Here is a 14,474-nt window from a genome sequence, read left to right on the forward strand (position 1 = left end):
CGACAAAAGTTCAATCAAAAATAAATTTTTTTTAAAGGTTTTGTTCCAAATTCTGGGTACTATGTGGTCTCTTGGTAGGGTTGATATGATCTATATCATCTTTTAATATAAATCTTCAGATAACTGATTAGTTCCTAGCATAAAGGCTGGAACCACGATGCTACAGTATAACCTGAATGTTGCAAAATATGCCTAAGTGCATCTTCACTGCTAACAAATTAACACTGCACAGTATAGTTTATAGAATAACTGTGGCTGTGCAGATACAGCTACACTGCCTAAAAGGCCCTGCCAGTTTTACCAATAAACATTTATTCCCCAGACATGCTGAATAGCTCTCATGTATAGAAGCCTCTGATCAAGCATTTACAAACCAATGAAGAATCTAACCATAAAATCAAAAGTCAGAAAAACAAATACTAACAAAACAAGTCATTTTTCCAGTTTTTGATTTTGGATTCTCAGTGGAATAAGGGTGCTCTCTGATCAGTCGGCCTCGGATCATTATCTGACGATATTCCACTTAAAGAGCTTGTTTGACCAAAGGCTGTTCAGAAAAGCGATGACTGCAATCAGATGACACAATAACCGCAAGATCATTTCCAGGCGCAAACCCAGAATGGCCTCTCTGACTTCACCGGTCTACAAGGTGTCTGGTGTCAGTTGGTGTCCCATGTCAATGCTGAGCTTAACTGTGCTGTTCATTGACAAGGACTCTCAGCTCCTGACAAGTTATTTGCGGTCGGTGATCATCGCCATGTTCTGGGCTTGGGAGATCTTGAAGGAAAGAATTCATGTCATTGTAAGGGATAAAGCCAAGAACAAGGAAAAGACCATGACGGATACGAATTTACCTAGCCTGCCTCACTTGGCGCATATGCTGCACCACGCCATGGCCGAGGGGCTTTTGTCTCAGCACATTATCAATTATGTAAAAGGCTCTGGGGGGGGGGGGCGCATCGTTGGCCACTTCAACATTCTTGCTCTTACCCAACTCCAAAATATTCAGAAAGTAATGGACCATCAGAAGGTTGCAGCAAGATGTTCCCGCCAGGTGGAACAATGCAGATTATATGCTAAAGAGTCTGCTGGAACAGAAGCACACGCTATTTGAATATGGAGCTGACCACGACCTTTCCTATCACATTCACCAGCAGCCAGTGGAAAATATGATTAGCCTGCTATATACCATATATACTGTATGTAGCAGAAGGCATGTTTAGTTTATTGATGTCTGTCTGTTGAGATCTGTCTTTTTTACTGGGCTACTGCCAGCGATTAGCTCCCATGGATTTACTATAAAAACAGAAAGCTGTTTTCTGAGCCCTGACTCTGTACTATGTGCTCATGTGTTTTTTTATGGTAGTCACTTGTGGACTACCATATCGCTCACCACATGTAAATACAGCTGACTGGTTCATGCCTCTAACCTCATGTTTATAGTGAAGACAGCAGTTTGGCATAAATCTCAGTCTCTGTGGGGGAAAAAAAAAAAAAAAACAATATAAAGGAAATAAATAAAAAATAATGTTATTTTAACTGTCCTTGGAAAACAACACAATAACCAGACAGTTTAATCTGATTAGGGGCTACTTCCAAACAGCTTCGTATTAACAGCATGTCACCACCTTGTAGGTCACCTGAGCAGCGCTGTAAGCTGAGAAAAGGGCATGATGCGTGGTGGTGAGCTCTGAAAAAAGCTCAAGCTCAATAAGTATCTGCACTCAAATGCTTCAGATATTGCTTTGTGGAATTAACACAAAGTCCAGGGTCAGCCAAGGATCCGCCCTCTGGATGGTTCACCTATTCGTTTATTATTCTGTTTATGACTGTATGGTGAGTGCCTTTCACAACTCTGGTACTTACAAATCTATTTAAAAATGATTGTTGATATAAAAGTAAGTGATTAAGATGGCTCTTCAAACTCTGTAACTTAATGGGCAATCATTTCATCCCTCACACTGGACAGCTGACCCCCGAAGCTTCCTGGTCCTGTGTGTATGGCTCATTTAATCAGTTTTAAGACCAACTATTAAACTTGTACAGTATCTTTTAAATTAAGAATTATTACAAGATTGTATTGAATGTTTTTTTTTAGCTCTATGTTCCTGATAAACTGTTTGTTGTATTTAAGTGGACTGTCTCCTTTACAACTTTAGTTCACAGTGGTAAGGGATGAGATGAACATATTTAGCTTCTAATGAAAAGACACAAGGACCAAAGCCTGCAGAGAAAAGCTGACACTGACAGTGTGAGTGTTAGGTACAGTACTCTGCGTTGCCAAAAAGTGGCAATAACTGTAAAACATTACAGTCCCATTAAGTTATGTGAACTTTTTTCTTCTCTTTAACTCCAATAGTCCATTGTCTGGACTTCTTGTGAGTTTTGTCTGTATGGTCAATGTTCATGTAAATCATGTTGTTAAGTTTTGAGTTGAAAAAAGTAATGGGGGAGGAGGAGGAAGGGTGATGTGATATGAATACTAGGAAATATAGAGGCTACTGCCATTTTCACGTTTTTTAATTAGAACTATTACTCTAAAATGGCAATAACTTTGAAACAAGGCTCTACGAAAGAGAATAAATCCACGTCAGCAAAAATGTTGACACCATAAGCGTAATGGATGGGTGGATTTTAGAAGCTGGTACCCTACCACGTATGAATTCCAAAGTGGCTGTTTTTGGTGGATCAAAATTTAATGTCCTCCTCTCTAAACGGCCTAAATAAAATAAATGTTAAATGTTTGAACAAACAAGATGTTAGCTGAATCTGTCTGAGGTTTAGGTCAACTTTAAAACTTGCCATTAGTCGTCAAGATGAGAAATCTAAGTAGAAACTATTTAAAAAAATAAATAAATAAATTTGTGCCCTCAACTTAAAATGGCAGCTGATATGAATATAGTTAAACTGATCTTAACTTGGTAATGTGAGTTCATTTGATGAGATAAAATGAGTTTTCTTCAATGGATATTGTAAACTAATACGTTGTTTTAATTCATAGTATCAAGCTGAAACAAGAAATGTTCATCAGTTCTAAGTTTTTGCTAAGATTTTTGAGTTGAAACAGAGGTTGTTCTTCAATTTGAGTTTACTCGCATTTTTAAGGCAGTAGTTTTACTGACTTGCAATGTATAACAGTGCAGTATAAGATGGGTAACTGGATGGAAAAGGGGAATAAAAGTCAATCTTTTTAGTAGCCTGTTTTATTGGCAACTCGAGGTTTCCAAAAAATGAGTCAGAAGGTGAGCTACCTCCTCCTCCCTTCATTTTTTAAGTAGTTATTTCTTATTTTTTTTTAAATTTATTTTGTGCCCAGCACTCTGACAGAAATTAGTATGACAGAGATGACGGCATGGCAGGCCTGTCAAGCCATCCCTCTCACAGCAGACTGACACACTTACTACTACTACTACTTACTACTTAAGTTATACTGGCACAGTAGTAAAACCTGAAACTTGTACACATCCTCACATTTGCACTAACTAGTCTTCCCCCCCATTTGTATTTATACACACATCTGTATTCCTGCTTGTTAAGAATATGCGCTGCACACCCAAAGTCACATGCTCAACCAGCCGACACAGAATGCTCTGTGGCAAGTCGCATGTTGTCCCACACTTACTCAGGCCGGGCTAAGTGGTGTCATGTGTCTATACATTGCACCGATGCATGTGGGCTCATGTGCATGTGCACCACTTTTGCACACTGTGTTTATTGAAAGTGAAACTCGACTCGCTGAGCATACTTTTCTAGCTCGCATTCCTCTCTGTTCAGAGTACACAAACCTGACATTCTCTCTCTGAATAGTTGTTTATGCTTACTTTTACGTCTGCAGTGAATATAGACGTACATATATATATTGTAACCAGCCTTGATAAACAGTAGCGGTATTGTATATTATGTCCCATGGTCACTGCATTTTTCTGTCATGACCTGAAAGATGGGAAAATAAAAGGCTAGACCAAAGGACACATGGACAGCTATGGCATGTTGCATTTCTAGTGTCTGTCACATGCATGCTTTAACTTTTGAAAACTGTTCTTCTGTTTAAACACTACCTTATCTCTGTGATCTGTTTGCTAGTACACGGTCGTCTTAGAAGTAACAATCCTGGCGACGCATACCGCAGCAACTGTGATTGGTCCAAAATTCATTTCCTGGTTAAAGTCCAGACAAGCTCAGAATATTCCCCCTGCTTCTGTCGTGTACGCACCATCTTCTCAGAAATCTCTCTTTGGTGTGTTGCAGTGATTTCAGTCTCGGCAGCTGTTGTTCAGCATCTACCCTAACCCTAACTCCAGCTCCGACATGAGCTGGAGTTATTGTGGACTTGTAGAGTTTGTTGAAGATGCTTTAGTTGTAAGGGACTGGTGGGGAGTTGTGGTTTAAATAGGAACATCTGTGGGTGTAGCAGAAACTGGCATGACTAGTGTCTGTTAACGGCTAGATACTTACCTGTAGTTCAGGGGAGGGGACTGTTTTGAAACGTCTTCAACAAACTCTACAATTCCAGTTGCCTTTCTTTAACGTTTTTGGATATACCATGACCTGGATGACTATAGGTCAATTATAGGACAGTGTTGACTCTCCAGTGTACAGGTATAAGTGCATATAAACAGAGCTTTATGACTACACATTAATGAAGTTTTACTGATGCTAAAAGTCATAAAATAAATGAGCTCAGAAGAAGTATGTAATTAATCCTCATATCCTTGTTGATGTATTTGCATTCTGACTGTGCTTTAACACGTGTGTCGGCTCTGATAAGGACTCCTTCCCCCTGTGAGAGCTCTTAATTTATTCTAACCCTGGTGAGATTAAACTAACTATTTAAAATCACCAGGGGATCACATCTCTGAACCCTACCTTTTCCTCTTAAGGTGCTAATTACTCCCCTGTAATGAAAGTAATCAGCACTCAAAGTGATGTTGCATGGGGAGTGCTTGTTTTATGATTGCCAGTATCATTCTTTGCATTTCCAAGCTCTCAGTAACAGGCTTAAAAAAATGAACCGCTTCACTGGAGCAATCAGAGACAGATCATGAATGCTGATGATACAGTAACGTAATGTCTGAGTTGGGGCCTGGCTCTGGACAGAATGACGCACTGAAATGAGAAGATAAGGCCAAGGTGCAGCTGTCTTTTGGAGCATATTTTCTTTTAAGGTCCCTGTTGGCTCCTGTTGAATGGTCCCTGACATGTCTCCGGTGGACCCCTGTTGGACACCTGGGCTTCACCAGCTCATCACTGGCAGTATGCTCTCTAGTCCATCACCATGATATCTCTGAAGTCACTGTGATTATTCACAATATGCAACTCTGTGTCACCATCAATGTTGCGTGTCTGCATTTCTAAATGTCTTTTAATAAACTGTACGAAGGCTGTGCCACACCTACACATGTAAGATGAAAGATTACAGAATTAAACTACACATTGGGACTACAGGGCCATGTGAGATACTAACTAGAGACTGCACGATGTTGACAAGAGCTATACACAATTCTATGCTACTATACAGAAAATACAAGACATACAAGACATCTAACGCTGAATACCTGGTTACTACGCAACCATGAATAAATGAATGCAAACATATTCAATTCAATAAAATTTTTATGTAGCCTCAATGCCAATACAAATTGTCACATGACACCTTCCTTTTTAACAGGAACAAAAACTGGATTGCATCACTTCCTGTTTCTGCAATGTGCCGTCTTGCAGACTGTTGTAGTTTCTATTAAAATCACGAAAGCTTTCTGTGTACACCAGTGAATTCTTACACACATCTCACTGGACCACGTGTCTTCCATAGCTCCTTGTGAACTTACTTCACTTAATTCTCACTTGATCAGCTTTGGTCTATTAGCTTAAGCGGCTAGCAATGTCAGCTGCATGGCAGTAGATGTCTGAGCAGCAGTGAGACGCAACACAATATAATGCTGTCATGAAATTTATCATGAACCTGGATGATCATGATTACATTTATGAGACGATTTCATAAATGTATCTGATTTCTTTACTGGTTAAAGGGTGTTTTGCTGGGTATTTCTTGGATACCCTCCTGACCTTGGATATAGTTATTCAACCTCTCATCTGCAAAGTTTCACTGCTGAATGTTCATTCTGGCCTTAATGGCTGGGTGTTGCCTGAGCACCACCTTTAGTTACGTTTAGTCTTCTTGCTAGATTGAGTAAGAGACAAGTAGTATTTGACTGTCCTTGAACTGAGCATGATAGATGGTGTATTACTGATCTCCAACATCTAATCTGGATTTTATGAACATCATGAACAGTTCAGCTGTTTTACAATTCTGCAATATGCATTAATTATTGATTATTTCTGGTTGTATCCTCTCCGCTGCCTGTGCATAGAGGAAGTGGCAGCAAGATTTCGGCTGGGCGACAATCGGTAATTGGATTGGACTGTTTATATCTGAGGACACCTGGTCTTCACATGCCACCCGTCCTTTCTACACACTTCTCTCGGTCCCGTGGAAAATGCCCCGTGACCTTTCACTCCCAAGCTGCCAGGGTGAAAGTTAAGGGACGGAAAGAGGCGAGATGGCGTGGATGGAAAAAAAAAATAGAAAAGGAGAGGGGGGCCGTACGCCCCTTCCCCTCTATTATCTAAATATTTATGTCAACGACAGTTTGAGCCTGACAGAAAACTAGACTTTAAATCATTTCCACACATATTGCTTTACTTACAACTGTCATTAATCCTCAGGACTAAATGTTCTTGGGATGTTTAATTGAATGGACCCACCTTCACACCCATTTCCTTGTGTGTGTGTGTATATGTGAGTGTGAGAGAGCAAGAGAGAGAGAGAGAGAGAGAGAGAGAGAGACTATGGGGGGACTATGGGGGGTGTTAGCACTTTATCTACACTCCCCATCTGTTACAAGGGAATACAGGATCCTGGCTCTTGACGGTTTGCTGACACATACTGTCTGCAAGGGCCACTGACTGACAGCCAGACTGTGGGATGGCGAGAGAAGGGAACACAATAGAAAACACTTTAAAACCTCAGATAGATTACAAGATAAGGAAATGGCTACATTTCAGCAATTCTCTCACTCCTTTTTATCATGTGTTTGTCTTTCAGCTCTCTTTGGAAACATCTGGTCTCTCCATCTCTCTTTTTTTTCAATTATTATTCCTCTTTCACCTCCTGTACTGGCATAACGTGTCTTAGTCTTACAAAGGGTTCATAAGTTATAACTAACCACATTATTAGTAGTTGATTATCATTTAACAATGCTTTATATGGTTGTTTTTTTAGTTACATTAGTTAAAGGAAGTGTAATTGTTACGTCGTCCATACTATACACACTGTGAGTACACATTGTGAGTGAGTTCCGGCTCCAGCTTGACCGATAAAAACATATAATTCGAGTCGCCACTCCTACTAGATTAACTAAAACTCATCAAGGTCATGGCATATCCAACAAAAGCAAACTCAGCCAGCTTGGAGTGTGCCCAAGAATGCTATAGCTGCTTGAAGTGCACTACGGGCAAATAGAAAACACAAAGCGCTCCATGTTCTTGCCATGTTGAACAACTGTCCTGTTTCCACCTGGGAAGACATCCTTAACGTATCAAGGCACATGCACACATGCTATCAGGGAATTATTTTTGCTTATTACAGACCCGGTCACACATCACAAGTGCTATCAGAAACCTAGGGAATTTTCAGGTTGCTCTTTCTTCACATACTGTATACCTTCCTTGGTTTGCCACAAAACAAATAATGGTAAAAAGGCTCAAGGGAAATCATTGTACATCAGGTTTTCCCAAAGAAATTAATTCTATTTGTGGCCATAGTTGGGTTGGGCGGCTGTGTCTGCGCTCATGGTCGAATGCACACCTGTACTTGTGTTTACTGCCCATACTGGCTCTACAGCAGGGTATTTGTTGCTGTAGTCCTCCCACAACTACCTCCTTCATTACCCTTTTTTCGCTTGCTGTAAGTAGGCCTTTTTCACAATAGTAGAATAAATAGGTACAAGGGGGTAGAACAAGAGGAGATTGTTCATCGACTGTGGATGGCGTCCTTTTCTAAATGAAGCAGCAACAGTAACTGTTTCGTGACGTGCCAGCACAGATGTTTTTGAATTGTCAGTGGCACTTGAAATTTTGTGGAACTTGGTATTGTAAGTATACAATGAGAATTCATGCTGGTTTCAAATCAAACAGTTTTTTTGTACAACTTCTTTCACATCATACAAAGGATTACATTATTGTGTCATACAGATGCAATAATTGCCATGCACTGCCAACACTTGCTGTAACCTTGTTTATGTCAGTGTATAGAAAGTCAGAGCACAGCATGAATCCCTAAATGTACAGACCAAAGCAAACCAAGTCCCGGTCCTGGTGTGATAATGGAATACATTCAGTTACATACATTTTGAAACCATACAGACCTTTCAGGTCTGGGCCGTGGGGGTAACTCTCCCCATGGAGAAGCAGCGTTTCAGTTTCTATTCCCCACATACTGAACAGAGCCGAGAGTCCTGCACCAACTATCAATTCTTTTTGAAGTCTTGAAGCTTTTTATTGAAATGCATTAGGGACTATTCAACTATATAGCTCAGTTGTATAGTTCAGATTGTCTTCTACTCCTTATGAAAAGCACTTGGAGGGAATACTTTCTGTTCAGGCGAAAACGTGGGGAAAAGATGACAAAGGATCTCAGGGGCATGCGTTGAATGGGAGAGCTATTTTACCTGCATTTCTGATGGATGAATACTTCAGCACAGGTAGAGAGCCACGGTTAACAACACCATCCAGCTCTTGTTTCAATTTTTCTATTCTTTCATCCTACTACTTAGAATAATGGTGGTAGTCTATTTATTTCGAGGTGTGAACTAAATGCACGGCTCCGCTCAGAGGTGTGGAAGGAGGGCTTCAACTAAGAGTACTGTGACTTATTCATCAATTCTTGACACTTTTCACTGTAGGTGGAGGGCTAATGCACGCACACACGCACACACACCACATTTAAGATAAATGGCACTCTGGGTGCTTTTCCTCAGTTAGGGTTAGGTGAAGCTTTTTTAAGAGATGTCACCAACACTGGACTCTTAGAGCCAAGATGGACAAAAATAAGTCTATTTTTTTCTTTTTCTGAAGTGGTGAGCAACATTATCTCAAGTCTGTAGCAATGCATAGTTTATTTTGTTTTGCCAAAGGTGAAAAAAGTTTTCAAAATGGAAAGTTTCAAGCCTGACTTTAAAAGAAGAGAACCTTGTTTTGAACAGCTTTTGTCCAAGTGAGAACTTTGAAGAATCTAAAGCAATAATACAATATGTATAATACCATGGAAAATGCAATCCACTGTTTCAGTACTGATGGAACTATTGCACTATAGTGTGATAGCAGTGAGCTTCAAGTTTTTATGGTGTATGTTGGCATGCAATAAATGACAGAGCTAAGGGGTGGAGTAGGTGATATATTGCCCGATTCCCAGCCATCTCCATAAACAAGATATTTTTTATCTCAAGCACCTACGCATTCCGCCTTATCTCTGGTAACTGCAAAATCAAGCCATTTTAACATTTATTTTATTTTATTATAATTAACTCTATCTCCCTGCAAGATTTTTGTGTAATACATTTCTTGTTTTATGCAAAGATTGGGAATTTAGTATTTAAAAGGCGCCACACACAAAAAAGCATCAGCACTAACAGGAATAAAAAGGCAAATGAAAGGAACGTTATACGACCTGAACTATAAATAATTGTCATTGTCATATCAAAGAGTTAAATCTACACATATGTATGTAATGTTAGGTCTTCCAGGATCATTTTCTGGTTTGGCATCATGCACGACTACTGCACTGTAATAGTGACATCAAAAACAATGCACACAAGCACACGCCGTATGTTCTCCAGTAAACCTTTTTTTCTTTACTAAACCTCCCAGTGCTCCTCGCTCTCCACCCCTCAGCATAATTGCCTGTTAGGCATCGCCTTATCTGAAGGTACATGTAGTCCTAATGGGGTCCTATGTAATGTGATGCAATGTGATGTGTATGCATGTATGCACGCTCGGTCACATCTGTGCAGGCTGATCAAAAATAAACTTGGCTTTCCTCCAGAAGTGACACGTGCTGGGGGTTCAAGGTACCAGTCAGAGCGGCTGACTACACTAATGGCGCTGAAACCCCAGCATTAACACGTTAAGGCTCGGCTCTGCATTCTCCAACATGCGTTTGTGTGTTAAGTAAGCAAGACTCAGTGTATATGGTTGTAGGCCTATAGGTCTATAGTGGGGGAGGTGTCAGGTGTGTCCGTGCGGCTGTGGTGAATGTTTACATGGCTCATTAGGTCAGTTAGGAGGAGAATTTTACTTAGTGCCCTGGGATGTGTCTGTGTACATACAGTTGTGCATATAAAATTTTCAGTGTAGTTAGTTTACTTTATACCTGCATCCATGCTCCTCTCCAGATTGAGGAACATACAATACCACAATTAATACACATATATCAAACAGAACTAGCAGTCACCAAAGTCTGAAGCACCAGATTTTATGTTAACTAGGAAGCCTCAGGCATGTCTGATTCAATCTTGGAGAACTTTTCACAGTTCTTTTGCACATCCAGCCTCTCTCAGTGTCTTTTATCTCTGTTCATATCCCTAGACGGACAAAATGGAGTTGGCATCAAGGGTGTGAGGAGGCCAGACATCTGCTGCAGGTCACTGAAGATAGTTTTTTATCTTCGAGACTTATTAGTATCACTGGTTTCTTTTCATGTGGATAAGTTGACCATAACAAGAACACTATACCAATCAGCCACAACATTAAAAACACTGACAGGCAAAATGAGTAACATTGACCATCTTGTGACAGTTCAATGTTCTGTTGGGAAACTTTTGGACCTGGCATTCATGTGGATGTTACTTAGACATGTACCACCCACCTAGAACAGACCAGGCACCCCCACCCCATAGCAATGACACTCCTTGATGGCAGCAGCCATCCCCAGCAGGATGCAGCCTGACACAGACACACACACAAAAACACTTTAGGAACACTCAAAAAACATGAAGAACAACACAAGGTGTTGACCTGGCCTCCAAATTCACTAGATCCCAAACTGATCAAGTATCTGTGGGATGATCCACAGAGGCCCCTCCCTTCAAAGGCCCCCACTAACAACATTCTGTTGCCAGACACCACAGGACACCCTCAGAAGGCCCATGTCCATTCTCTGATGAGTCACAACTTTTTTGGAGGCACAAGGGAGACCTACACAATATTAGGAAGGTGGTCATAATGTTATGCCTGATTGGTGTATGTCTGTAAGTCTTATTTTTTACACTTCAACTTCAGGTACTTCATTTAAAGCAAGTATGGACTAATAAGTTTGTGCATGGTTAAGCACAGTTTGTATTTGTTCCGACTAAAACTTTTGGTTTAATATTGTTAACTTCAACCAATGTCATTACTTGAGGCTACCGTTGTCCTAGTCTATCAAAATACAAAATAATCATTGCATTTCCATCCTGGAGAGGAGAACATTTCTTGTAAACAAATGTTCAGCTCAGATCAACAGCAGAGGTAGCTGAACCAGAAACTCAATATAGCTACAAAACAAATCAACAAATAAATGGACAAAATCTTCAGTTCTCATAATAATAATAAGAAATAGTGGGCCAATATGATATATATACATATAAATACGACCAGAAATCCACTGCACATAACAGATGATAATACTATTGCATGAGGTGTGAACAATATTCTGGATTAGCTTTGATTCACAAAACTGTACAGGTTCATTCTTACAAATACTTTGGTCTACATATTAATGGTAGTCTTTTAATGTTGATTTCTGTAGACACCAGCCATCTAGTTTTGAACTGCCTCCTTCTAAGCTTTAAGGAGATTTTGTAGTATTTTCTAGCTGATTGTATTGGTTCTACAATCGCACGTGTGGCCACAGCAGTCAGGTTTTATCGAAGTCACAAAGCTACTATCTGGTGAACATAGAGTAGTGTTGCGTTTAGCAGATGTTAAGCCAGATATTCATAGTTGATGGAGGGAAAAGAGTGTTTGAGCTGAAAACCATGTGGAAAATTACAATATAAAAAGCAGGTACACGTGTGTCAAGCCTGTCCTCCCCTCAGGTGAAAAGGAAAGACTCCGGTAACAAAACAGTGAATACATACGGCCACGCCTGGCACGCTACAGGGCGATCTTAGAAGTGAGGATTTAAGAGACACAGACAAACAAACAAGTTGAGGACACGCTGACACAACTGATAATTATAGAAATAAAAAACGTGGGGGACAGACAGTGGTGGTGGGGGGGGGGGGGGATCAGAGAGGGAGCGAGAGAGATCAACTTGAGGGACACAAGAGGGAGGAGTGGCAGACAGAGACAGGGCGTAGGGGTGACGGGAGAGAAGAAAGGAGAAGAGAGGGTTGGAGGAGAAGATGAAAGATTAAGTAGCATGGAGGAATGTTAAGTGTAGCTTAAGCGTGTGTACAGATCTTGGGATTTATGGGTAGCGCACGCTCAGGGCAAAATAGCTTCAGAATTATTAAATGACTTCAATTAAAATAATATAAGAAGGGAGAGGCCTTGTGGGTGGGGGGCTCCTTATACAAACCCATCAACTTTGATTTATGAATAGCCTCTTTTTTTCTTCTCTTCCTCTTGCAGGGTGTTCATCATGCAACCGTCTCCGCCTGCTCCTGGCAGCAATTTACATTCTTATTGTGGTTTCTTCTTCGAAGTCAAATTTAGAAAAAGGTTCTGGTTAAAAGGTGCTGTTTTAAGACAAGTGAAGTATATGCGCATAAACTACATCATTAATAAACCGTGTACACTAAATGTGCCGTGAGAGTTTGGAAGTCGTCTAACGAGAGAATTAAAAAGGACACTGATATTGTCCAAATCTGCTTTATTGCAGTATCTATACTCATGACCCCGACGTTCGTCTGCTGGACGTCTCAAGAGACAACTCTTCACAAACATTTAATGTAATACACTTTCAAGTTCTGTGTTCTGGGAGTTGGAAGACACAGCTTAGTTTAGATAGATAGATAGATAGATAGATAGATAGATAGACAGATAGATAGATAGATAGATACTTTATTTACCATAGTGGTAAGACTCCTCACAGCTAAGGACAAATTTCTGAAAAGTTTCGAACTTTTCAACATTGAGGCGACTGACCTGCCCAACTCTCTGCACCCTCTCTCTGAATACCAAGTCGTCAGGATGATGGACAGGATGCTTCAACTCTTGGGAGAGCACAAGTCGGACTTTCTCCTCACCCTCTTACCACACATCGGAAACTGCCACCCTTGGTCTGCTTTGGCCATCGCATAAACATTTTCCGGTCGCACTTTTACCTGCCCAAGCCTTCTCACTACAGCCTGTGAACACAATAGGACACAATGCACAGTGAAGACTCCACCGGGCTGCAATTTCCTCTGTCATCTCTGTCAGCCCTGGGGTGGCCCAGGTGTTCACTTGGACCTGGTTCACAGCTCACAATTTACATTTGCGCTATGGAGCCTGGGAATGAAGCTCCATGACACCACTGAGGACCACTCTGTGAGTCATGTTGGGGCCCAAGGCTGCACCAGAAGGCAGTCTGACTGGTTCCCAACCAGCTGCTGTGGGTTTTTACAGAATTTTGCCCCCAACAATACTGCTTCTTGATCTGCCACCCATCAAAGGGCGTCATCATGAATAAGGTTAAACCCTGCCACTCTGAATTACCGCTCCAAGCTGAAAGCCTTCCTGCTGCCAGTCATTTAGAAGACAGTTTCCAGCTAAACCTCTTCTCCTGGAGCGTTTCAAGATACCACTATGCACACACCCATTCAATAACAGGGTGTCACCAAGAGGTGCTTTTTTCAAATAATCACATGACCCTAGACCCTGCTGGGCATTGTCAGACCATAAAGCAAGCTGTTAGCATCAATTAGCCTGTTATTCTAGATGGCTTTATCTGTAGTGTCCCCTCTTGTCTTGCAACATGTTGCCAGCTCTCCAAATGCCTGACCTGACACCCCATTCCAGTCAAGATGGCCCTCCATGTAAATACAAGATAGAACTGGATAAAGCTCTCCAGCAGAAACACTCCAGCAGGATTTTTTTTCACATATGTGTATGTAATTTCTTTGCCAGCGTTAAACCAACAGGTGATACTTAAGTGTTTATGGTGCAGTTTTAGGGCCATCGTTAGAGGTTATGGACAAAGCTTACAAGTGCAGCTCTCCAGCGAATTGGGCTGAGCATGTCTGACTACAATCACTGAGGACTGAAGGTGTGCATGAGTAATGACAAAGAGCAGGGCAGAATGGAAGAACTGGAAGGTGACTATTCTTTCTTCTTCTTGAACAGCAACCAAATTGAGACTGTTTAGTCTAATGCATTTTCATAATTAATAAATTGCTCTAATCATAGATCCAGGCCTGTCTATATGAGAGCATGTCCCTCTCATGCACGTA

Source organism: Chelon labrosus (assembly GCF_963514085.1).
Source record: "Chelon labrosus genome assembly, chromosome: 5".
NCBI lineage: Eukaryota > Metazoa > Chordata > Actinopteri > Mugiliformes > Mugilidae > Chelon > Chelon labrosus.